The sequence below is a fragment of the Schistocerca serialis genome, chromosome 1 (genome assembly GCF_023864345.2).
Source record: "Schistocerca serialis cubense isolate TAMUIC-IGC-003099 chromosome 1, iqSchSeri2.2, whole genome shotgun sequence".
Lineage (NCBI taxonomy): Eukaryota > Metazoa > Arthropoda > Insecta > Orthoptera > Acrididae > Schistocerca > Schistocerca serialis.
Window position 1 is genome coordinate 900,563,358 of NC_064638.1, and position 27,060 is coordinate 900,590,417.

General features: G+C 41.5%; 1 protein-coding gene across 1 annotated transcript in view; it reads right to left on the bottom strand.

Annotated features, from left to right (window-relative positions):
• LOC126411739 (glutathione S-transferase omega-1-like) overlaps positions 1 to 27,060 on the bottom strand; it is a 93,490-nt gene that overhangs the window by 31,296 nt on the left and 35,134 nt on the right. The window lies entirely within an intron of this gene.

Genomic DNA, 27,060 nt, shown 5'->3' on the forward strand with positions numbered 1-27,060 from the left:
ACAACACTACAGAACCAGTCCTTAAGGGCACCGGTGGCGCTAACACAACCCCCTTACCAACTGCAACTCAGAATCATGCTTACTGATGACACTGTACCTAAGTAGAACGTTGACCTTATCCTCTTCTCTAAGTAGGAGACGTCAATAATTTGTTTTAAACGGTGACAGGCATGCTTTAACCAGAATTTTATTATTGACATGGTATACTTAATAACGAGGATTTGGTTAACACTGTAGTTAAGTACAGACTTCTTAGCAATCATGGCGCTGAGTTGTTATCAGTAACGTTGTTGTTACGAACAACTTTTTAGGGAGGGCAGTCACAGCTCAGAAACATTGTGAATAACAATAAGAAACACTCAGCACTCAATAACTATGTAAATTGCCATAAAATTATAACAATTAAAAAGTGAAGAATGATGAGGCTTTTCCAAATACTGCATAGCTGTAAGAAGGTGCTTTATTCGCTACTACTGGTTTCTCGTCGGTATAGGCTCTTTTTCACTTTTATAATTGTTATATTTTCATGAAGTAGATGGAAAATTACGGAGTTCCAGCATTCGGGAAGTTACCAACGTTAAGAGTCAAAAGTGTGTGTGCTTTGGGTGTACGAGTATTCTAATTTATTATTACAACCCACCAATGTGGTTTGACTCTTAACGTGGATAACTTGACGGATGCTGGGATTCTTAACTGTCGATCTACATCATGAAAATACAACCATTATAAACTTGAAGATGGGTCTGTACTGACGTGAAACCGGTAGTTGCGAATGAAGTACGTTCCTACAGCTATGAGGATTTTGGAAACACTTCGTTATTCCTGATCTTTTAACTATTACAATTTTTATGATAATTTAAAAGGTTATTGAGTGTTTTCCGGCCAGCAATGTACTTAAGAACTAGTTGTCTAGTAAGCATGTTCTGACAAGGGAACCTCCCCATCGCACCCCCCTCAGATTTAGTTATAAGTTGGCACAGTGGATAGGCCTTGAAAAACGGAACACAGATCAATCGAGAAAACGGGAAGAAGTTGTGTGGAACTATGAAAAAAATAAGCAAAATATACACTCCTGGAAATGGAAAAAAGAACACATTGACACCGGTGTGTCAGACCCACCATACTTGCTCCGGACACTGCGAGAGGGCTGTACAAGCAATGATCACACGCACGGCACAGCGGACACACCAGGAACCGCGGTGTTGGCCGTCGAATGGCGCTAGCTGCGCAGCATTTGTGCACCGCCGCCGTCAGTGTCAGCCAGTTTGCCGTGGCATACGGAGCTCCATCGCAGACTTTAACACTGGTAGCATGCCGCGACAGCGTGGACGTGAACCGTATGTGCAGTTGACGGACTTTGAGCGAGGGCGTATAGTGGGCATGCGGGAGGCCGGGTGGACGTACCGCCCAATTGCTCCACAGTACATCGATGTTGTCGCCAGTGGTCGGCGGAAGGTGCACGTGCCCGTCGACCTGGGACCGGACCGCAGCGACGCACGCATGCACGCCAAGACCGTAGGATCCTACGCAGTGCCGTAGGGGACCGCACCGCCACTTCCCAGCAAATTAGGGACACTGTTGCTCCTGGGGTATCGGCGAGGACCATTCGCAACCGTCTCCATGAAGCTGGGCTACGGTCCCGCACACCGTTAGGCCGTCTTCCGCTCACGCCCCAACATCGTGCAGCCCGCCTCCAGTGGTGTCGCGACAGGTGTGAATGGAGGGACGAATGGAGACGTGTCGTCTTCAGCGATGAGAGTCGCTTCTGCCATGGTGCCAATGATGGTCGTATGCGTGTTTGGCGCCGTGCAGGTGAGCGTCACAATCAGGACTGCATACGACCGAGGCACGCAGGGCCAACACCCGGCATCATGGTGTGGGGAGCGATCTCCTACACTGGCCGTACACCACTGGTCGTCGTCGAGGGGACACTGAATAGTGCACGGTACATCCAAACCGTCATCGAACCCATCGTCCTACCATTCCTAGACCGGCAAGGGAACTTGCTGTTCCAACAGGACAATGCACGTCCGCATGTATCCCGTGCCACCCAACGTGCTCTAGAAGGTGTAAGTCAACTACCCTGGCCAGCAAGATCTCCGGAGCTGTCCCCCATTGAGCATGTTTGGGACTGGATGAAGCGTCGTCTCACGCGGTCTGCACGTCCAGCACGAACGCTGGTCCAACTGAGGCGCCAGGTGGAAATGGCATGGCAAGCCGTTCCACAGGACTACATCCAGCATCTCTACGATCGTCTCCATGGGAGAATAGCAGCCTGCATTGCTGCGAAAGGTGGATATACACTGTACTAGTGCCGACATTGTGCATGCTCTGTTGCCTGTGTCTATGTGCCTGTGGTTCTGTCAGTGTGATCATGTGATGTATCTGACCCCAGGAATGTGTCAATAAAGTTTCCCCTTCCTGGGACAATGAATTCACGGTGTTCTTATTTCAATTTCCAGGAGTGTACAAACTGAGTAGTCCATGTTCAAGATAGGCACTATCAAGGAGATCTGAGCTCAGGAGCGCCGTGGTCCCGTGGTTAGCGCGAACGGCTGCGGATTGAGAGGTCCTTGGTTCAAGACTATCTTCGAGTGAAGATTTTAATTTTTTGTTTTCAGACAATTATTACCTGTCCGTCCGTCCGTCTGATGTGAGGTAACTGCGCCGTAGTATGGGGACGCTACACCTAAAACGAAAAATTTGAAAACGTTAAAAACATATGTTTTGACAGAGCACAGGGAAAACTGTGCGACTGTGAAACTGTTGCATTCATTTGTTGCAGTTTACGTGACAAACTCTTATCTTTTCATCACTTTTTTGGGAGTGATTATCACATCCACAAGAAAACCTAAATCGGGCAAGGTAGAAGAATCTTTTTACCCATTCGCCAAGTGTACAAGTTAGGTGGGTCGACAACATATTCCTGTCGTGTGACGCACATGCCGTCAGCAGTGTCGTATAGGATATATCAGACGTGTTTTCCTGTGGAGGAATCGGTTGACCTATGACCTTGCGATCAAATGTTTTCGGTTCCCATTGGAGAGGCACGTCCTTTCGTCTACTAATCGCACGGTTTTGCTGTGCGGTCGCAAAACACAGACACTAAACTTATTACAGTGAACAGAGACGTCAATAAACGAACGGACAGATCATAACTTTGCGAAAATAAAAAAGTAAACTTTTTACTCGAGGGAAAACTTGAACCAAGGACTTCTCGTTTGGCAGTTGCACACGCTAACCTCGACACCACGGCGCTCCGGAGTTCCCATCATCCATGATGTTGCTTATCTTGTGCATGGGCTACTCAGTTTGTATATTTTGCTTATTTTTTCCATAGTTCCACACAACTTCTTCCTGCTTTCTCGATTGATCTGTGTTCAGTTTTTCAAGGCCTATCCACTGTGCCAACTTATAACTAAATCTGAGGGGGGGTGCGATGGGGAGGTTCCCTTGTGAGATACACTTAGTGACGATGTTGTTGTTGTCAATAGTGTACATGTACGCTAAATCTTTAGAAAGCTTGATCTGGTCAAACGAAATTCCTTATCCGCAACTTGTAATTTCTCATTTTACTGCGATCGAGACAGTTAAATTTTTAAGATACTCTTTATTCTCAACAGCGTATGACCTTCATACTGTGACGGTGATGAATAGGCCTTCGAGTCCTGCGATTGCGGAGTGGCTCCGACCAAGACCAGGCGGAGCTAGCGTGGCGGTGCTGGGTGCTTCGGAAGCGGCCCCTGCTCGGCTGGTGACGTCTTAAGTCGGCAGCAATTGTCAGGCGCAAGCTGGTGAAGATGCGGCGTCGGCTGGTTACCAGCGGTACTGCTCGAGGGCACAAGGCACTCTCACCGCACTGGGAGCAGGGATGAGTCGCAGCAGCACGAGCGGCGCCCAACCCCGGACTCCATTGTATGATGATGTTTGACATACAAGTGACAGCTATCGAAAGAACGTCTGCTGCTCAACAGATTCACATCGCCGTCTGAACGGATGTACTGGTGGACGATTCAGCTACATTAGTAACGTCTTTGTGACAGATTGTTTTGCTGCTGTTGCCACCGGCGACACGTAGACGTAGCTAGTGCATTGCTCATTTCTTAACGAGAATATTCACTGCTTAATGACTGCAGCAGTACTACCGTAATATTGCTAGCGCGATGCCGTCAGCTGGGCGGTATCTTCCACAGTGCAGATAGCGTGCGTTACTTTGTGACCACAACAATGAGCATTGTGTGCTGCGAATGCATCCTCCCTAATTCTCATTTAATTCGGCTCAGAGAAGAGCGACTACAGCGTCCTTTAAACGATAGCATCTCTATAAAGCTCAGTTGATGAACGATACGGCGAATATCCATCAACTGAGCTCTACGGCGTGGTGTGCTATAATCCACTACAAACTAAGAATCGTTAATGGTATCAGAATTTGACAGCAAAATCTTCTTCCTACAACGTCTTACTGTCAAACGCTATTTTATAATGAATGGGAGAATCTTTATTCCTTCCGTTGTGAATCATGCCCACACCATCAGACAATCACGAATATTGCGTAATGCGAATCACACGCCCTCTGCAAACTTAATCCCATTTCGCTGTTGCATGCAGCACAAATTCAAGACACTTGAGAGAAAATACGCCTTCATTCACTGTTTTTTTTTCTATCCACAGCACTCCACCTCACCTTATCTTTAGATACTAGTGTACATTTAATGGAATGCACCATGACCTACGTACAAAAAAGACGTCGTCACAAGGATGACTGTGGTCGATTTAGTTCGAAATTCTTCTGCATGCCAATTATGACAAGTAATTAGCATTCTACCACTAATTGCGTTTAATGGTGATAAACAGGTGACGAGCAACTCTGGGTGTAGTAATTTGTGTGTGAATATTTTTTCTATTTTATCCAAATGCTACTCGAGATTTATAAGCACGTTCGTAGTTCTGAAATTATCTTTTTGTGTGCAGTAATTGTGTTCCATACCTTATTTCTTGCCAAAGGCACATCATGACACATTACGATAAATATTACTGATGTGTTACTGCTCACCCTATAACAATATCAAAATTTTACTACCAGGCTCGACAGCACCTATACTAATACCTTACGTATAGGCAGCAGAGTCGTAACCCGCTTAATACAAAGTCCAGCACAGAAGTCGAGGTACAAGAAAGCTAACCACATTACAAATAATCTGTCAAGAAGTCAAATCAAAAGTGAACCAAGATATCTAGCTCGATGATACGTGAGTGCAACTGAGGAAGAGCTGCTGGTGGCTACTCACATGAGGCTACAACCAGCGAGAGTTTCCTAGGGACACCATTGTGATGTGACGCAATATAGACGCATTCTGCAGACTTTATCGATCGTTCATGTGTTGTCATGAAAGCGGCGGACGTGAATATGTGACCTCTGCCGCTGTTACTAGCCTTTTGGAATGATAGAAAACTATCTCAAGAAATGATATAAGAAGGAAGTTACCTTTAAAATCCTTATCAGTAGCCCCACAATAACGAGAGGCGTGATCTCTGTTTTAGGCTGCCCTTGCGGCACTGTGATGTCGGGAGGCAGCACAAAAGCTCCCACATTTGGGTTATTCCTATACTGTCTACGCCATTCCCTAAAGTGTATCCCATGTCTCCTCTGGGTAGAGTGTAAGCTGTTATTATGGCTGGTCTTCATGTAGGTGGAGATTGTTATGTCCCAGTAGTTCTCGTGGGCTATTTGTGGTACTGACACAAATCACGAGAACCTTTGCTTGGCAGTCGGCATTTGATGGGTCATGCGATCGTAGCTGATTGTAGTTGATTACAGTGGCTTGTAATGTACCCACCCATAACTTGCATGGCAACCCTCGTATGTCACAACGTCGCATTATGTTCAGAACAGGCGTGCTTGGTAAAGGCCTATAACTATGGGCCTTAACTGAGATCGTCTTAAAGCAGGGACACTGAGACAAATTACAGACTGCGGGTGTGGGCCAGCCGAAGTCTTAGAAAGGGCACTGCCTATATCTGTGAAATACCTTGACTACACCTACACATACTCCAAACTTCGGTGAAGTGGAAGTGGAAGTGACATTCAGAGCGTCTCTCGAGTCTATTTGAAACGTTGTCACCATTTGGTCATCTTCCACTTGAAATTGGGTAGAGTAGTAGGGTGAATATCTACTAGATTTCAATTCTTTTACAGCAGGATGCACAAATGCTGTGGAGATGAAATGCGGCCTACTATCTGAGATAACGTTCACAGAGTCCATCTCTGTACCTTATATTTCCACTAGGACTACGACTGGGAAATGTTAATCTGGTTGACGTCATCTTGTAAGGAAAATTGCGTAGTGCATTTGCCGTGATAAATGTTCTTGCCCGTGGCAGCTGTAGTCGTAATTCGAGAAAGGGGCTGATTTTGAGAGAAAGTTTGGCTGCCGTTAACCACTTCCTCTCTGTTAGATATATCCGCCTCTGTACATTGAGCGCTAATGTGCCAGACTGCTATGCTGGGGACTCGGGTTCGATTCCCGGTATTACAAGGATTCCTCCTTGGTGCGAGGACTGGAACGGGTTGCACACAGCGTGGTGATGCCATCTGAGGAACTACTTGACCGACTAGTAGCGGCACCAGGTCTGCTAACCCGAAAACGGCTGGGAGAGCGGGGTGCTGATCTCTCGCCCTCCATGTTTCATCTCGATGGCGCCGTGGGATGAAGACAGCACGGCGTTGGGTCAGGCTGGACTGGCCTGTCTGTGGCCATAACAGTGGTGCTTTCTTTTTACCTGTGTTAGAAATAGCGCATTACACGTGTCTCCTTCCAAGAGATTTCATTCTGGACATGTCCAAGTAAGATCTCTTCAACAGCCCTAAAATGCGTCTTTTGAAACAGAGAAATTTGAGTGTTATCTTCGTTCTCTGTAATGAGACTATATTTAGCGACTTTCTCGTCAAAAACGTATAAGGGCCAGCAGACAGCTAGCTGATGTTTCAGTAATCTTATGCATACGTATCTTTTTATTGCTTGTAGTAAATAGTTTACGGTCGTTATCTGTGCCTCTACACGGTCCATTCCAAAACATATAGCTCGGATATTTTGCAATTTTGTGTCTAGCTGATGTCGCATTATTTCCTTCTTGAAGAATTCCTATCTAGGCTCAGGGTAACTTTGATAATGGACCAGCTATAGTTTAAAATTATTGTTACTTATCAGCAGTGTTTATCGCAGCATCATTTGGGAAGTTTTCTCGGGAAACCTAAAACGTAGAGAAAATAAAGCAGTGGGCTTTGATACTGTAAAGAAGAAGTGTGATTTTCTTCACTCTGTCAATTACAGATAAAACCTATTTCAGATTGATAATGGTTTGTCTCACCTGCATTTACAGTTTTAGAAAAAAAAGAAGTTTGACTTTCTTCACTCTGTAAATTGTAGATAAAACCTCCTTCAGTTTGACAATGGTTTGTCTCATTTGCACTTACAGTTTTAGGGACAAAAGCTATCAGCTTTTAAGTTCCGTTTGCATTTTTTTGGGATGTCATAGTGTTGATTGTGGCTGCGACCAAACAATTTTCTAGCGCATCTGTGTACGTGGCTTTTGAACACTTAAAATCTCGGATTCAAGTACGGGAATATTGAAATTTTATTATTTTCACCTATATCAGTTTAATGGGTTATAAAGCTGTGTTGTCGTCGTTGTCGTTGTTGTTGTTATGGTCTTCACTCCGAAGACTGATTTGATGCAGCTTTCCATGCTACCCAACCCTGTGCAAGCCTCTTCATCTCCGAATAACAACTGCAGCCTTCATCCTTCTGAATCTGCTAACTGTATTCATCTCTTGGTCTCCCTCTACGATTTTTACATCCAGCACTTCCCTCCAATACTAAATTGTTGATCCCTTGATGTGTCCTATCAACCGATACTTTCTTGTAGTCAGACTGTGCCACAAATCTCTTTTCTGCTCAGTTCTATTTAACACCTCCTCTTTAGTTGCGTGATATACCTATCTAATCTTCAGCATTCTTCTGTAGCACCACATTTAGAAAGCTTCTATTCTCTTCCTGTCTGAATTTTTTATCGTCCATGTTTCACTTCCATACATGGATGCACTTCATACAGATTTTCGGAAAAGACTTAGTGGCACTTAAATCTACATTCACTGTTAACAAATTTATCTTCTTCAGTAACGTATTCCTTGCCATTGTCAGTCTACATTTTATATCGTCTCTGCTTTGGCCATCATCCGTTATTTTGCTGCCTAAACAGCAAAATTAATCTACCACTTCAAGTGCCTCGTTTCGTAATCTAATTCCCTCAACATCAACTCAATTATTAGGACCAAGTTCCATTATCCTTGTTTTGAATTAATTGATGTTCATCTTGTATTGTCCTTTCAAGACACTGCCCATTCCGTTCAACTGCTCTTCCAAGTCCTTTGCTGTTTCTGACGCAATTACAATGTCACCGTCGAAACTCAAATTTTTCATTTCTTTTCCCTGGACTTTAAATTCTTCAAGTTTTTCTTTGATTTGCTTTACTCCTTGTTCATTGTACATATTGAATAACATCGGGGATAGGCTACCACCCTGCCTCACTCCTTTTTCAACCACCGCTTCTTTTTCATGCCCCTCGACTGTTGTAATGGTGTCTGATTTCTGCACTAGTTGTAAATAGCCTTCCGCTCCGTGTATTTTACCCCTGCTACCTTCATAATTTCAAAGGGAGTAGTCCAGTCAATACCGTTAAAAGCTTTTCTAATATACAAATTCCACAAACGTAGGTATCTCCATCCTTAACCTATCTTCTAAGAGATGTTGTAGAGTCAGAAGTTGTTGTAGGGTCAGAATTGCCTTCAGTGTTCCGAAATCCAAATTGATCGTCCCCGAGGTCGGCTTATAAGAGTTTCCCCATTCTTCTGTAACGAGTATTTTGCAACTGTGAGTTACTAACTGATAGTTCGGTAGTAGTCACACCTCTCTACACCTAGTTTCTTTGTGCTGTATTACGGACGAATTTCCGTAATTGTTCACTTCTTCCAAAAACGCCTATGCTTTCTCAGCATTAAATGCTTGAGATAAATTATTAATAAACATCTACCTATTTCTTCGTCGTCTCTTTAACCCGAGCTTTTTTAAATAAGGGAATTCATTAACTTCAATTAACCCCACATGCTGGGTGGACTGAGTACCTCTATAGCTGGCGGTGCTAATCCGAAGCCTGAGCAGTGAGGAGGATTGGGGAAAGGGAAGCTAGAAAACACCAGGGAACCGCTAGGGCAGTAGTCGTGAAACTTTTTCGTTCAAGTGTCAATAATTACATTTTGGGTAGCAACTCGGGCTCATATGTACCGAGCTAATTGTTAACTAGCTGGGGTACCCGGCCTGACTCAGGGAGTTGATATGAGACCGTGTGGTAGGCGGAATAAAAGGATAAACTTTAAAGTATAAGAAGTAAAAAAGTTTTATTGGTAAGAAATTCCAAATATTTACAATACTTGTTTATAAATATTTATCATTATGTTATCCCGGGTCTATATGTACAACTTTTTCAAATTCCGTGCTCAAGAGCAAGCTACGCACAGTCGACCGTGAGAGAAGCATGAGTCTTTGAGGTTGATGCCGCAGCATTTTAAAGTTTGTTCCTGTGCTTTGTTAATAGTAAAACTGTAGGTTAATTTGATTGGAAATTGCAGTCTTTTAAATTGGAAAGGCAGTTCTGTAAAATCAGTGGTATTCTGGGTACAAATATTGTGTGCCCTTTGTACTTTCCAGTCATAAGTTCGGTTTCGATTATGTTATGCGACAGCTTTTTAACGATCGTCCTTATTTCATTACGTAGCTTTCGTGAGTTGAGATTTCTCGTTAGTATGGTCGGAGATACAATTTTAAGTCGAAGACAATGAAAAGCCATACCTGGTACTTACAAAGAGTTTAGAAATTCTGCATGTAAGTCACATTTTCTTCGACGTTTACCATAGTATCGATAGATTTGTCTGTTCTGTCTCCACTGAGAATTTTCTTTTGAATGTTAAAGTTCATATCGTCGGCGATATTCTTTTTAGTTGCCAAAATTTCCCTTTCAAATAGGCAGTCTGGATTGGCACAGTTGTGAACAATGTTCGGATGAATTTGGTCGATGAGTTCGTTTTCAGCAGTGTCTATGTAATGGAAATCTCCGTTGAATTTAATGAGGCGGTCGTCTGATCAGTAGGATTGTGCTTCGCCTTTTTGTAATAGTTGTTGAGGAAAATTTGCAGTTGTTTCGTCTTTCGATAGTTAAATTCTCAATTTTTTCGTTAGACACAGTATTTGTACGTGTGACCAGAGATGTGACTTTTTAAGCGTGCATAAATCTAGTCTGCTGGTGTTGACTTGAAGATAACTGGAAGTGTTTGTTGAAAATGTCCTGGGAGTACGCGTTGAGCTCCTCCCATCACTTCAGTTTCCTCGCAAGTCCTGTAATGTTCTGTCGATGGCTTCGAGTATTTTTCTATATGCCATTGTGCATTTGTCCCCGGCGATAATTTTAGCATGCTTCAGAAGTTCACCACTTCCAGATGCTCTTGAGATTTTACATACCGGGAATAGTTCTTCGGCTGTATCAACGGTAGTTTTAGGCCGGAATGGACAGTTCGCCTTCCTTCCAGAAGCGTTTTAGCAGCAATGTCGGATAATGCCATTGCAAGTGCAATGCGTTGTTTAGTACGTATTTCCGCTAGCAATAGATTTATTAGAAACGTTTTCCCGCTGCCTGCGGGTGCGTCCAATAAAATATTTCCCCCAGTGTTGTCAATCCGGCTCATGACAACGTTCTAAATTTCCTTTTGATTGTCATGGAGGAGTGCTTTGTTGTGGAGAATGTACTGAAGTAGTTCGTTGATGATGTAGCTTTTTTTACCTTTGTAATTTCCAAGTTATACTTAAGTTCTTTTTGTTTATTGATCTTCTAGGCGAATGAGTGTTTCTTTCAAAGATGTCATCGTTGAATTCGATTATCAGTTCAGAATGAGCTTGTCGAATTTGGTACAGTGTGTCATCACTCATACTCTCTTTGAATAAATCTCTCAGCTGTTTGGATTCGCTGGGTTACCTGTTGTTAAAATTATGTCGAATAAGTCATTTGTTCAAATGTGTCTGAAATCTTATGGGACTTAACTTCTAAGGTCATCAGTCCCTAAGCTTACACACTACTTAACCTAAATTACCCTAAGGACAAACACACACACCCATGCCCGAGGGAGGACTCTAACCTCCGCCGGTACCAGCCGCACAGTCCATGACTGCAGGGCCTAAGACCGCTCAGCTAATCCTGCGCGGCAGTCATTTGTTCAGCTGAGACTGTGAGTGAGGATTCGTAATTCCCAGTGGTTGTCGTTTTGCAGTAGTCCTAAGCGTTGGCCTGCTTCTCTGTACGTCTGGCATAGATAACCGTCGACACTCTTGAGATCTATGAAGCTTGTTGGTTCCCGTGTTTCGTCTAACAACATCCGGAGATAGAATGAAGCATTTGGCGCTGTTTATTTGTACGGTGCATACTCGGCCTAGAACGCCAATTTTCATGATTCCTGAACGATCCTCTACTGGAATTACTTGTTTCTGTCGGTGAAAAATTTTTCTTGTTGCGGTCCAGGTATAATAGGTAGGGACGTGGCCATATAGCAATCTTTTCGCGAATTGACCTGTTTGGTACAACTGATAAAAAGCTGTTAATGTTGTGTTCTGAAGTGGTTCGCTTGCAAGATTTGTGGCGATATATTTTGTGAACTAAACACTCTGCTCATTCTCCAAATGTACTGCTAGATGTTGCACAGCATTCGTGAATGTGAAAACCGAAACTCCACCACGCTGCTTCTCTTCCCATTTATTACGTGAGGATCTCGTCGTTTCTATTTTGTTGTTCGCTGTCTTTGTCCATATGAAATATTGGCCTGTCACTGTCTTTGTTCACATATTTATAGACGTACCGGTATTTGATGGATTTCACTGCATTGCAGTAGTCTACGTGAATGTGTGCTTGTAACATTTTGAAAAGTGGTGTTAATGGTACTACAGATTGATTAACTATTTGCAGTTCGTCACTGTCTCGTATTTGTATTTTTGCTGTGAAGCCACTGTTTGGGATAGCTATCATTTCGGTTTGTGTGTCGCCCAAATATGTCTTTTTTTCTTTTGTTTCTACATCTCTCATACATAACGAATTGGATTTTAATTTCTCGCTTGGTCCATGAATTATGTTTCTCACTACTATGTCGTACGGTTCCGGATCTTCTCATGGATTGGGAAATTCAGCTTGGATGATATTGTCGATATTCATGGGATAAATTCTGTCGTGTGCTCATATGAGATTGAGTGAGTGAGGTAGTTCTCGTTTTTGGCATTCGATTGCCTACATTCAGCATCTAACGGTTCCAAAGATTTGGTATTTTGTGACCACTTAAATAAATCTCTTTGGTTTTTAATGAAAAACTCGGACTATTATGTCGTACCATTGGACCTTGTCCGTGTCTTATTTGTTCTTTGATTGATGAATGTTATGAAACGGTCAGATCGTCCATATTTTCTTATTTAGATCGTGGGCTCTTTACAGTGCATTCGTGCGTGTCTCGGACTTCCTACGTGTGATGAGAGTAAGATTACCATTGTTCCAATGTCGTCAATGTTTCCGTCATTTATGATTGCGTCTCGAAGGTGGATGTATTCTTCCGTAGTTTCTTCTGATTCAGTCTTATCGGTTCCGCTTCTATTTCAAGGAATTGTTGGATTAAACGGCGAGTGTTGTATGCAATCCAATTTAGGTTATTTGTAATTGTGATCCCTAAGTATTTAGTTATATTTACAGCCTTATCGCGTAATCGAAATTTAGAGGATTTCCCTAAGTACTCATGTGAATAACTTGATAATTTTCCTTATTCATGGTCACCTGCCACTCTTCGCACCAAGCAGATATCGTATCTAAATCATTTTGCAATACGTTTTGGTCATCTGATGACTTCACATGACGGTAAAAGAGAGCACCATCTGCAAACAGCCCAATAGGGCTACTCAGATTGTCTCCTATGTCGTTAGTGTAGATCAGGAACAACAGAGGGCTTACAAAACTTCCTTGGGGGACGCTGAATATTACTTCTGTTTTACTCGATGACTTTCCGTCTATTACTACGAACTGTGACCTTTCTGACAGCTGACGCGACATTCCATAGGCACGCAGTTTGGTTAGAAGACGCTTGTGAGGAACGGTGTCGAAAGCCTTCTGGAAATCTAAAAATATGGAATCAGTTTGACGTCCCTTGTCGATAACACTCATTACGAGTATAAAGAGCTAGGTGTGTTCCACAAGAATGGTATTTTCTGAATCCGTGCTGACTATGTGTCAATAAATCGTTTTCTTCTAGGTACTTCATAATGTCCGAACACAGTATATGTTCCAAAACCCTACTGCAAATCGACGTTAATGACATGGGCCTGTAATTTAGCGGATTTCTCCTAGTTCCCTTTTTGAGTATTGGTGTAACTTGAGCAAATTCCCGGTCTTTAGGTACGGAGCGAGCGGTTGTACATAATTGCTAAATATGGAGCTATTGTATCAGCATACCTGACTGGTATACCATCCTGACCGGAGGCCTTGCCTTTATTAAGTGATTCAAGCTGCTTTGCTACACCGAGGATATCTACTTCCATGTTTCTAATCTTGGCAGTTGTTCTTGATTGGAATTTAAGAATATTTATTTGGTCTTCTTTGCTGAAGGAGTTCTTGAAACTGTGTTTAATAACTCTGCTTTAGTGACACTGTCATCAGTGACTTCATCGTTGTTATCGCGGAGTGAAGATATTGATTGTCTCTCGCCACTGGTGCGCTTTATGTATGACCAGAATCTCTTTGGGTTTTCTGCCACATCCCGAGAAAGTGTTTTGTTGTGGAAATTATTAAAAGCATCTCACATTGAAGTACGCGCTATAATTCGAACTTCTGCAAAACTTTGTGAATCTTGGGGATTTTGCTTTCTTTTAAATGTGGCATCCTTTCTTCTTTACTTTTGCAACAGCGATCTGTCCAGTTTTGTGCACCATGGGGGATCAATACCGTCACTTATTAATTTATGTGGTATATATCTCTCAACTGCCGTCGATACTATATCTTTGAAATCATTCCACATCTTTTCTACGCTGACGTGATCAGATCGGAAGGAGTGGAGACTGTCTCTTAAAACTGCGTTAAGAGCATTTTTATCAGCTTTTTTAAAATAGCTGTACTTTGCGTTTCTTTTCTATGGCTGTAGGTGTTACGGTATTCAGCCTAGCAGCAAATGGCTTGTGGTCGCTAATCCATGTATTCGTCAAGATACTTCCTATTTGTCCCGGATTATTTGTTGCTAAGAGGTCAAGTCTGCTTTCGCAACCATTTACACTTCGAGTGGGTTCATGAAGTAATTGTTCAAAATAATTTTCTGAGAAAGCATTCAGTACAATTTCGGATGACGTTTATGCCGCCGGCATTAAACATATAATTTTTCCAACACATCGACGGCAGATTGAAGTCACCACCGACTATATTTTTATGAGTAGGATCCCTATTTGATATGAGACGGTTTTCTTTGAACTGTTCAGGGACTATATCTTCTGAGTCGGGGGGTGGTAAAACGATCCAATTGATAGTTTAATCCGATTGTCAAGTATAACCTCTACTCATACTATTTTGCAGGAACTATCTACTTCAATTTCACTACATGGTAAACTACTTCCGACAGCAATAAATCCTCCACCACCAACTGTATTTAATCTATCCTTTCTTAACGCTTTTGGGTCGTCTGAAAAACTTTCGGTTGAACTTATTTCTGGCTTTAACCAGCTTTCCGTACCTATAACTATTTGAGCTTCGGTGCTTTCTATTAGGGCTTGGAGCTCTGGTTCTTTCTCAACACAGGTACGACAATTTACAACCACAATACCGATCGTTTCTACAACTACCTTACAGTGTTTTATCTGCCCCCTTTTATACGGATACCCTTTCAGTGATTTCCTGAGACCCTCTAGCCTAAAAAAACCGCTCAGTCCCTTCCACACAGCCACCGCTACCCATGCAGCCGCTTCCTTTGTGTAGTGGACTCCTGACCTATTAAGCGGAACCCGGAAACCCACCACCCGATGGCACAAGTCAAGGAATCTGCAGCCTACACGGTCACAGAACCACCTGAGCCTCTGATTCAGACCCTCCAGTCGGCTCTGCACCAAAGGGCCACAGTCGGTTCTGTCAACCATGCTGCAGATGGCGAGCTCCGCCTTAATCTCGCAAGCAAGACTGGCAGTCAAAATATCCACGGGTATGCTGCCTGTCTATAGTGTCCAACGGGCACAATATTTCGGCGATCATACATGTCGCCATCATCAGGTGAACTGACGGACTGAGCTCCTGTGAACGTGCCGGCACGGAGATCCGTACGCTATGGCTGCTCAGAGGGAACTGGGTTCGGTCGCGGCGGCGGCCGATTTAAATACCCTCCGCCCGCGGCGCGCTCCCTCCGCCGTCCGCGCCCCGCGCCTCGGTCGCGCGGTGGAACAGATTGCGACGGCGTCTGAGATGACGTCGATGTGATGGCTCTGTCCGCCGTGGTCGTCACAACTATACGTTTGCTCGATTTACTCTTGATCAACCCGATCGCTGGTTCCCAAGCCTTGCTAAGATTATAGCCACAGTCACAGTTTATGAGGTCGTCATTGGTGCGAATTTCGATGGCCTCTCTAACAACGCTGTCCCAGTATCTCGACGTCTGTACCAGAATCCTCGTGCGGTCATACTCCATGGCGTGATTTTCCGACAAACAATGTTCAGCGACCGCCGACTTGCTGGGATACATCAGTAGAGTGTGCCTCTGGTGTTCACGGCATCGATCCTCGACGGTACGCATCGTCTGACCAATATACGACTTGCCACATTGACACGGAATCTGGTACACGCCGGCCTTCCTCAAACCGAGATCATCTTTGGCGCTCCCCACCAGTGCACGAGTTTTATTTGGAGGACAAAACACAGTTCCGATCCGGTGTCTCTTCAGAATGCGGGCGATTTTCCCCGAGAGTGCGCCTGTGTATGGAATAAATGCAGTGCCTACCTCCTCCCTCGTGACTTCATCCATCTCAACAGGTTGTGCTGCAGTGGTTGGGCGGAGAGCACGTTGAATCTGCCACTCTGAGTACCCAGTTTTTCCAAATACAGTTCTCAGATGTTCCAATTCCTCGGTAGACTTTCTGCGTCAGAGATAGTGCGCGCCCTATGTACAAGAGTTTTAAGTACCCCACTCCTCTGTGAAGGGTGGTGGCAGCTGTCTGCGTGCAAATACAGATTAGTGTGCGTAGTCTTCCGATACACCCCATGACCTAGGGTGCCGTCAGCCCTTCTCTTGACCAAGACGTCAAGGAAAGGTAATTTCCCCTCCGTTTCAGTCTCCATAGTGAATTTGATGTTGGGGTGTATGGAATTTATACATCTAATTGATAAGAATTTGAAGTAGACTTTTAAAAAAAAAATCTCACGAGATAAATAAGGATGCTTCGCAACTTTATAGTAAACGATATAATAAAAACATTTAAATAAAAACAAAAACTAAACTATTTAAAATAAATCAGACAATTAAGAAGATAACAAATAGGCCTACAGAGAATCCCAGAGTGACCCACAGAAAGCCCCAGAGTAACCCAGAGAGCACCCCAGAGTGCCCCTGAGAGCTAAAACACTAAGAAGAATCGCTTTTCGGCTTTTGGCAAGATCAATGTGTAGTATTGTTTAATAAACAAATAATACCATTTCTGTTAACCGTCCGAAAACAGAGAGAATCTCCTCAAATCCAAAGGGACACACGTCATTGGTACCGACATGGGCCACCACCTGCAGTTGGCAGCACCCTGTACTCTTCGTAGCATCCGGAAGCACCCTTTCCACATCTGGAATGACTCTGCACACTGGCTGCCTTCCCCTCCTTGGCAGCGATGTTTCTAAGGGGCTCCATTATGCACCTAACTTTGGAGCTCCCAACTACCAGCAAACCCACCCTCTGTGAATGCCCAGATGTTGCAGGTAAAGGAGCTTCCTCTGAAACAGGGTGGATGACTGCACCTGGCTCAGACACTTCACAGGCACAGGTAATGCCTGAAACCTGTTGGTGAAACGAATTGGGGAGTCCCTACGACTGGCCACTTGGAAAGTCTTTTGCTGCCAGCCAGACTTTGGAATGGTCTCCCACTTGACCATGGGTAAGGGGTCAACCTCAGTGCAGGCAGTACCTGGGTTGGCCACGGCAGTGAACCGATCGGCAGACACATGGAACCCTTTCAATGTCCCTCGTATTCACGTGTCTAACCCCCCACAGTGATGCCCTTTGGCAGCAGCCGCAAGCTGTGTGACAGAAGCCAACACAGCCTGGAGCTGTGAGTGAAGGGTCAACAACTCAGCTCACATCTGTCCACAGCAACCACAGTTCCTATCCATTACTGAAGTCGCTCCTGTTTGAAGCTCGTAATAATATGTGACAAATGAATGGTATACTCTCCTTGTTAGCAGCAGGAACTTGCAGTGCTCTCTCACTCGTTTCATATATGTACTGCCAGAACGCACCATCAGTGGGTACGTCAATGATCAGAGTTAAGGAAACTGGGATGCTGCATACTCATGTGTGAGACCGTTATAGTAAGTGACAGAATGTTAACGTGACCGAATTTTGAGTCTGTATCCGACCAGCTAGTCTAATTGTGCAATTGTGCAGTCTTGGGACATTCAGATGTGGTAGTTATGCTGTCGCAACTACGTGACACTCTGATGACATAGAATACTAAACAGTACTAAAACACATTCAAGTAGATAATAAACAAGGGTTGCTATGCTTCCCAACAGCTTTTCAAAGACACCCAAATATTATAATGCGTACATGCTAGACTATTAACTTCATTGTGCAATACGAAGCATTTGCCACCTTCTGCTTATAATGCTGTGGGAGAACAATGTTGGTCAGTTGATTGTGTGACTACCATTATCCAAGACATTATATGGTGAGGCAGTGATGGTCACTTGACATATGGTGACTGTCATTTTTAAAATGTTGGTCAGTTGATCTGGTGAATGTCACAATCCTCAGAAACTACTGAGTGGGGCAATGATGATCAGCTGCCATATGGTAACCGCTATTACTCCCAGTACTGTCGAGTGTGATAGGAATAGTCATCTAACGTGGTGACTATCAGTAACCTGTAGTGCTTTTATCTTAACTCTACGAAGTACAACATGGTTGGAGATATTGTCAATGCTCATTCGCAGATGTCAGGTAATCTAATCATGGCATCACTTCCGCTTATGGCTCCTGAATTTAGAGTAAGTCTCAGATCTAATGAAGGCTTGCTGATGAATCGTATATATGTTGATCTGAGTTCACTGGAGATTCTTGTGTGTTTCTGCTGAACATGGCACCAATTTGTGCTGAATTAGCACAAACACATCCATCGTTACCAGATAATGATTCTCATCACAACATCTAGGATTTTCGAAAAGTGCAACTGTGTAGAGCTCATGATCAGGTGCAACACCTACAATTACGCTATTGTATCACTGACACCATATGATTTACCGTAAAATTGTATTTTCTTGACTAAAACGTCCAATGGTGGTTCTGTTTGAGTACATCCTATGACAATGCCGGGAACACAGAGAGAATAATATGTTGAACACTGGAACGCATATACATTAACAATCATTGTAATAGTTACAGAACGAATTTGAACCTTTTGCTGGCACGGCTAGAGTATTGTGAGTGCCACCTTTACTCTTTGTCAGTTATTATACAACTGAAAACCAATTGTTGCTTGTTATGAATTTACTTCACATAAACGAAATATCCTATTAAGAACCATTGTGAACTTTAAGAAAGCTCCCATGTACAGACTTGCAGGACATCTGTTGAAATTATGGTTTGAAACTTACAAAAACAGTATATCAGAAATATAAGGAACATCTCACAGTTAATACAACTCACAAAATATATAAGAATCCCTGACGCAGCTACACTTCTCTCTTTTGGCATAGAAAATATATGCTCTCATGTACCAGTAGCAGAAGCAATAAACATCACAGAACAAACCCTGAAGGGTATCAGTCAATTATCAGATGAATACATCAAAATATGTGTAAGATGCAGCAATGTATACGTGAGCAGAACTAATTTCAGAAAAGCAGAAATAGGAATTTGAACACTTGTCTAACAAGAGAATTTTTTAAATAAGAAATGCATAAAATTACATTGGGCATGAAAAAAACAGGATCACAAAAACAAAAAAAGTAGAATCATAACACTCAAAAAATTCAGGGAGAAACTCCAATATGAAACCAGCATTATTTCTAAAGTAGGCAACGGAAACATAGTTGTTCTTACAGACAAACAATGGTACATTGACAAAGGGCAAGCGTTCATTTCCATAACAATATCTAAAGAAGTTAAAATCAGATCCCTCAAACAGATTCAGGCTAAGATAAAAATATCTTTAGAAATACACATTACACAAAAATGTAAAATTCGCGATGGATAAAGTAAATGATAACCAAATAAACGTCTTCGATATAACCATTAAAAAAGAAAACAAAGAGCATAGCTGTGAAATTTACCATAAATCTATAATAACTGACACAATCATACATCAGACCTCAAAATATACATACTCACAGAAACAATCAGCACTGAGATAGTGACTCAACAAAGTACCTCTCAGCACAGAAAGCTAGTAGAAAGTACTAGACGTCACACAAATAGTTGCGATCAGTGGATACATATTCATTAAAAAAATTAAACATCAAACACAGTCAATAAATGCAATGCATACACAGCCACAAACAACATCACAACAAAACACCACACAAACAAGCACACACAGTGACAGAACAACGACACAAAGAATACATGAAAACAAAGAAGAAGATTCAAAATGGAAGACGAAGACATACAACCAAAAACTCACACATAAAAACAAACATTTTCAAAATATAAGGCATAAATATAGCTCTCAAAACAAACAATTCAGTACAAGTAAAATCCAAAAATAACAAAAGCACAGACATCTATCAGGAAGCAGGAATATACCAATTAAAATGCAACACATATGATGGAAGGTATATGGGACAAACCAGCGGAACATTTGACACCCAGTATAAAGAACATACTAGAGTATGGAAATATGGGATGAGCTACTTAACTTTTGCAGAACATTTCAGAGAAGACGAACGGAAACCTAGTAAAAGAGAGAAAGACGTGAAAATAGTTAAAATAAATAATGAAAGCACCGCCTAACTTACAAGAAAGTTATGACATGCAGGAATAGAAAACAAAGCCTGCAAAGAAGCTAGTACTATATGACCAAGTGAATATGAGTAAGCACTCACTGTTTACACTGACTGATCGTATAAAAGACAGAAACTCCGATAGGTGATCACGAATCCCATTTCTCTTGTAATTATATAAATGAAAATGGAAACGAAATAATAATAACAAAAAACAAAGAATAAAATGAAAAGAAACTCCGCTATAGCCAGTCCCAAGCACGGATGAGATAAGCGGAGAGAAACACCTCTTTATAAAAGCCGTGGTCTGGTTTGATATTACTTCGTGAGGGCCCTTGACCAGGGTAACAGTGAAGACCTCGATGGCGGTGGAGACGGAGATGAAGATCGTCAGTGTGGTGGGACTGGTGGAAGAGGCATCCCTGCTTTTAGGGGTAATATAAAAGCTATGAATTAAAATGCAAATGGATCTGTTCCCACATCAGGCGCCCTTTGTTCAGTGTCTCTACCTGTGCGCGGGCAGACTTAAATAAAACTCTGGGACTCTAATCTCGGTTTCAAATATGAAATGGCGTTCATCACTTCCTCAGCGAGATTATCAAATACCTTATGCATGACGGAAATTTCTACAAGTAGTACTATCTCAGAAAACTCCGACCTACAAAGCAAATCCTTCTTGACACAAAGCAGTGAAACCCGACTGTCGGATTCTGGGGCGCCCAGAGTAACAAGCAAGGCGAAGGACCCACAATGTGCTGGAAGCCCTACATGTAACGAAATACTTCTTTGGCAAACTAAACATAATTCACTGTTGAAAACAGGGAAATTGTTGTTGTTGTTGTTGTTGTGGTCTCCAGCCCGAAGACTGGTTTGATGCAGCTCTCCATAAAACTCTTTTCTGTGCGAGCCTCTTCATCTCCTAGTAACCTCTGCAACCTACACCCTTCTGAATCTGCTTACTGTATTCATCTCGGTCTCTCTCTACGATTTTTACCCCCCATACTTCCGTCCGATACTAAACAGTTGATCCCTTGATGTCTCAGAATGTGTCCTGTCAACCAATGCTTTCTTGTAATCACTTTCTGCCACAGATTCCTTTTGTCTCCAGTTGTAATCAGTACTTCCTCGTTAGTTATGTGATCAACCTATCTAATCTTCAGTGTTCTTATGTAGCACCACATTTCGAAAGCTTCTATTCTGTTTTTATCTAAACTTTTTATCGTCCGTGTTTCACTTCTATACGTGTCTACACTTCAAGCCAATACCTTCAGAAAAGACTACATAAAACTTAAATCTATAGTCGATGGAAACAATTTTTTTTCTTCATAAATGCTTTTTTTGCCATTGTCAATCTACATTTTACATCCTCTCTACTTTGACCATCATCAGATATTTTGGTGCCCAAACAGCAAAACTCATCTACTACTTTAAGTTTCTCATTACCTAATATGATTCCCTTTGCATCACTTGATTTAATTTGACTACATTCCATTATCCTTGTTTTGCTTTAATTGATGTTTACCTTACATTGTCCTTTCAAGATGCTCTCCATTCCTTTCAACTGCTCTCCCAAGTCCTTTGCTGTCTCTGACAGAGTTACAATGACATCGGCAAACTTCAAGGTTTTTATTTCTTCTCCCTGAACATTAATTCCTATTCACGATTTTTCTTTTGCTTCCATTACTTCTTGTTCAATTTACATATCGAATAACATCGAGGATAGACTACAAACCACAGGATAACTAAAAGAACTAACTAAAGTATTTGGCTAATCCCACATACAACTTTTGGCTCTTCAGAATACTGATACACTGACGAAGACATTATTGAACCCGAGGATTATAAATCTCTCAGAGGAAAAAAAGCGAAAATACAATAGGAAAAGTTATTCCACATCTAGGAACAGGATTCATAGTAAACAGAACACCAGTAAACTCTGTAATATATTTTCATTCCCCAAGCCTCTCAGTTCTTACTCTGAGATCTGCAAATAAGTTTTACACCTTAATTAACCTTATTAACCTTAATAACGGTCATGCATCAGTAAATGAGAACAATAAAAGGAACCCAGGAAAAGTTGAAACTTTTCTGGAAGTTATGGAATATAAACTACCAAAGGTTCCATTAAAGAATCTCAAAATTTTACTAGGGGACTTGAATGTTCAGATTGCAAAAGAAAGAAAGTTCAAGACAAGTGTTGGCGAGCATGAAAAAAAAAAAAAAATGGGGAAGGCTAACAGTAAAATGAAGAGGCTTCAACCTTAAATTAATGTCCTCAAATTTTAAGGAACTGCCGAGGAAACGAAAAACTTGTAAATCATCTTATACAAACATAGGATCATTTCAGATCGACCATGTAGCTATATCCTTGAAATGACAAAGAAATCACTAACATCAATGTTAGAAATGGTGCTAATACAGAAATAGATCACTGTTTAATTACAATAGAAACAGCATTTTTTCTGCAATTAAAGATTCGAAGAGAAGGGCAAAGGATTTATAAAACTGATAGTGACGTTTTGGAAAAGAAAAAAAAACAAGAATTTCAGGAATGGATAAATATAGATTCAAAAGATCGGGAGGAGACTAAACCAAAATTTGTCCAAACAGCCCTTGAAATAGCGCCACTCAAAAGACAAAAAATGCAGAAGGTGGAATGAAGAATGTGAAACAGCATTACTACTTAGAAAACAAGCCCAGCAGAAATGGTACTGCGCCAAGAGAAATGAAGAGTTTATCATCTTCAAACAACAAAAGTGTGAAACATCAAAACGCTGAGGGTGGTGAAAGGAAGTTTCAAAGCAACCATCTGTCTCTAACTGAGGAAGACTACCAAAGCAATCATTCCTCGAACTTCTATAAAACTTTTAAACCAAGCCTACAAGCTTATCAACCACCTAACTTATGCTTCAAAAATAAAGATGGAAAATTAGCCCTAAACAACCAAGAAAACTGTGAAATATTAGCAAGCTATTTTAAGAGGCTGTTAAACTGTGAGGTACCTGGAACAAAATTTATAGAAAGAAATTTGAGGATGGATTAAAAGAGACTCAGAATCTCCCAGCAAGGATGGAGAATGACAAGCCACCCAGGGAAGATTCAGTAACAGCTGAAATACGGAAAATGGCAGCTACTAAAACTGTCAGATAGCTACATGAAATATTTTTAAAAGTCTGGGAAACAGAAGATTCACCAGAACATTAGAGACCATTAACTCGCCCAGCCAAAAAGAAGGTGATAAAACTGACCGCGACCGCGACAACTATAAAGGAACTTCTTTCCTTCCAGTGACTTAAAAAATTCTTTCAAAAGAATTGCAAAACAGGCCGGAAAGCCAACGGGTGAGAGCACCAAGGAGGCTTTAGGACAGAACAATCCTGTGTAAAACGATGTGAAACTTACCATTAGATGTAGAAGAACGAGGTCCAAAAGCATGTACATAACATTTGTACGTTTCAAAGAAGCATATGATTCGGTTCATGGGGAAACATTATTCAACACCTTAAAAGGAGTTGGGTGCTGACAACAAATAAGCTGCATTCATAATAAACACACTTACAATACAATATACCAAATTAAATTATTAGGTGAAACCTCCAAGGCTTTTGAAATCGAAACTGTGGCAAGACAAGGAGATTACCTATCCGCCCTTCCGCTCAGTTGTGCACTAGAAAAGGTAAACAGAGAATGGAGAAAAAGAACAGGAGAAGATGAAATTTAAAAAATCACCCTTGGAAGAAAAGGGGATAATCTAATTTCTGACTTCTCACATCGAATAATAGCAAGGGTAAACCATCCACTTCCAGTATTCCCTGTGCCGGCATCGAAGCTAAAATTAACTCGGTATCCACGGAAAAAGATAGGTCCATTCAATATAACAGATTGGGCTTTGGCTTTTGCAGACGATCTTGCCATCTTAGCTGAATCTATGGAAGATGCAACAATACGGAAAAAATCCTGCAAGAGACAGCTTCAAGACATGTCTACGTATATCTTTCGAAAATACGGAGTACATGACAGATGCGAAGGAGGCGCGAAAACACGTGAAAATTGATTACGGAAGAATAAAAAAGACTACAAAATTTAAATATCTAGGTGAAATAATGAAATCAATTACTATATACAAAGAAGCTAACTTAGCAAGGCCAAGGAAACAAAAGACGTGTATAGCAAGAAGCCTATTTCTATAGATGGAAAACTGCGGTACAGTTAATACAACACTGTCACGCCTTCATAGTTCAGAATGCCTTTCGTTAAATACAGCTACACTGTTAGGTGTAATAGAGAAGAAAGGAAGAAAAGTAATCAAAAAAGTCTTGGGAGCAAAATACGAGAATGGAAAATGGAAATTTAGAAGTAATAAATAAATTTATGAAAACATGGAACCAATAGCAAACACCATGTGGAAGAGAAGAACTGTGTTCTATGGACACCAAAATGGCAAGATGAAAAGAGAGTAACAAAATGTATTTTTAACTTTCTGGCAGAAACTCAAAAACAACAATGACATGGGTCAAAGCAGACCTGAGGGAAATAAGAATAACGAAGGAAGAAATACGAGAAAAATTCAAGCAAAAGGAAAAAGTTTCAAGGCCTCCAGGAGAAAACAGATAAGGCAGACGCAATAGGAACAGAAGAAAAAAATAAAGAGTACACACACACACACACACACACACACACACACACATACACAGCTTACATCAACACGCATATCGTCAAACAAAAAACAATTGAAAGCAAAAGCCGAGTAAGTTAAAATGCTTACAGTAAGGAATGACACTGTAGACACAGAAACTGCAGTTACACTGCTGTATTTTAAAAACAGAATGACCATAAAGAAAACCGGAAGCTTTCACCCAGGTTGCTACACGAGAGAAAGCTACTTGTCTTGTAAATAATGAGTTACACACTGATCTGTAATTCCATTTCTATCTTATCATAAAATCTTCAATGAACCGTTTTATATCTATAATCCACATATGCGAGCAAAAAAATCGTGTACTAATGCAGGACGTCCACTGACGACGCCTTATTTATAAGGTGAAACGCGTCTACGTGTAAAAGCTAAATAAAAAACTTAATTTGCGGTGTGCAAAAGTCGTTTTCTTTTAAACTACTGCAATTTAAATGTGTCGTTAGTTGCCTTTTGAATCTGGGTCTGTTATTCAGTTTTCTAATATAATAGGATCATTCCAGAGTGGGGTTGCTTCTAGTGAGGAGGACTTCGATAAAGTGAGTGTGTACTGCAACGGAGTGGGTCAGATGAGATTGTGCTCTAATAGGAATGAGTGCTTCTACTGTGTTGTACTGACTAGAGTGTTAAGATCGAGGAGAGATATGAGAGACTGTATACGTAGATAAGACGGTACAGAGGCAGAGTGTATGGAAATCCCTGTTCTTGTCTGCACGTAGCTAGAATAGCTGTGCGTAATATGGTGAAATATGATGAAAGAGTCGTATTTCACAGACGTATCGAACGCAGCCGTTTGTCGCAAGTTCCAAAAGTTTGCTGAGAAAGACCTTACAGGATAACATCGCTATAATGGATAGTTAGAATTATAAGCGTTGTACAGCTTCCTTTTCCACGTCAAAAAGGAAGAGGTTTTTATGTATTGGTAGGGTATGGAGATAAGCGAATGCTTGACTGCATGCTTCCATACTGCAGATATATACTCAGTCCACGGTAGCTTTTAGTCTATTAACGCACCTGGACTTTTTGCCAATGGAGTGAAACTGGTATTGGTCCCATTTAAAATTGGTACGGATTCAAGATATTTGGGCCTAATGACTCTAGAATGACCAATCAGGACAGCTTGGCTTTTGGACGGATTGAGCTTTAACCTTATACATTGCCCTATTTAATAGTGTGCACGGGTAAATATCGAAATTCTCGATATCTATCTTCAACTGTATTGGTTATGCGCTTAGAAATAACTAATTTGTCAACAAATGTACAATAGGACTGCACTGGTGACATCACTGACTTACAATGGGAATAACTTATTACCGAATCGTGGTGGACGCCTGATAATATCTGTCTCCATTATAGTCAAGCATTCGCTTATCTCCATGCCCTACCAATACATAAAAAAACTCTTCCTTTTTGACGCGAAAAAGAAAGCTGTAAAACGCTTATAATTTAAACTATCGATTTTCGCGATGTTATCAAATGGCTCTGAGCACTATGAGACTTTACACAGCGATGTTATCCCGTAAGGTCTTTCTCAGCAATGGAGCCGGGCACGATGAAATGTTAGCGAGGTCATGTATACGTACGAGCAAAATTATGCCACTGCACTTGGAGAGCAATTTATGCTGCTAAGTTTGACAAATAAAATATCGAAGCCGACATTGTCATAGGCTTTACTAAAGTCTAAGAATAACCGGAGAGTTGCTTCTCGTCTATTCATTGGAAGCTTCATTTCGTATGTTACTATTATTAATGCGAATGTTGTATAACGAAGTAGGCTGAAGGTCATGTAATGACCGCTGGGTCCTTCAAAGCGTTTACTGAAAGCTACGTAAGTGCTACGAAGTATATACGTCGACTGAGATGTAATTTTCATAATATTAAACGAACTAGGGACCGATATTACAATTTTCTTCAGGTGAAGAATATCTCAAAAACGAAGGAAGATATCATGTTATGAGCTCAGAAATTAAACATTATCTTTGGCATGTGTTGAATTTCGGAACAATAACAAGTGGCTTGACCCAAGAAATTACCTTAATAAAACTCGCTCGGAAGAAAATACGAGG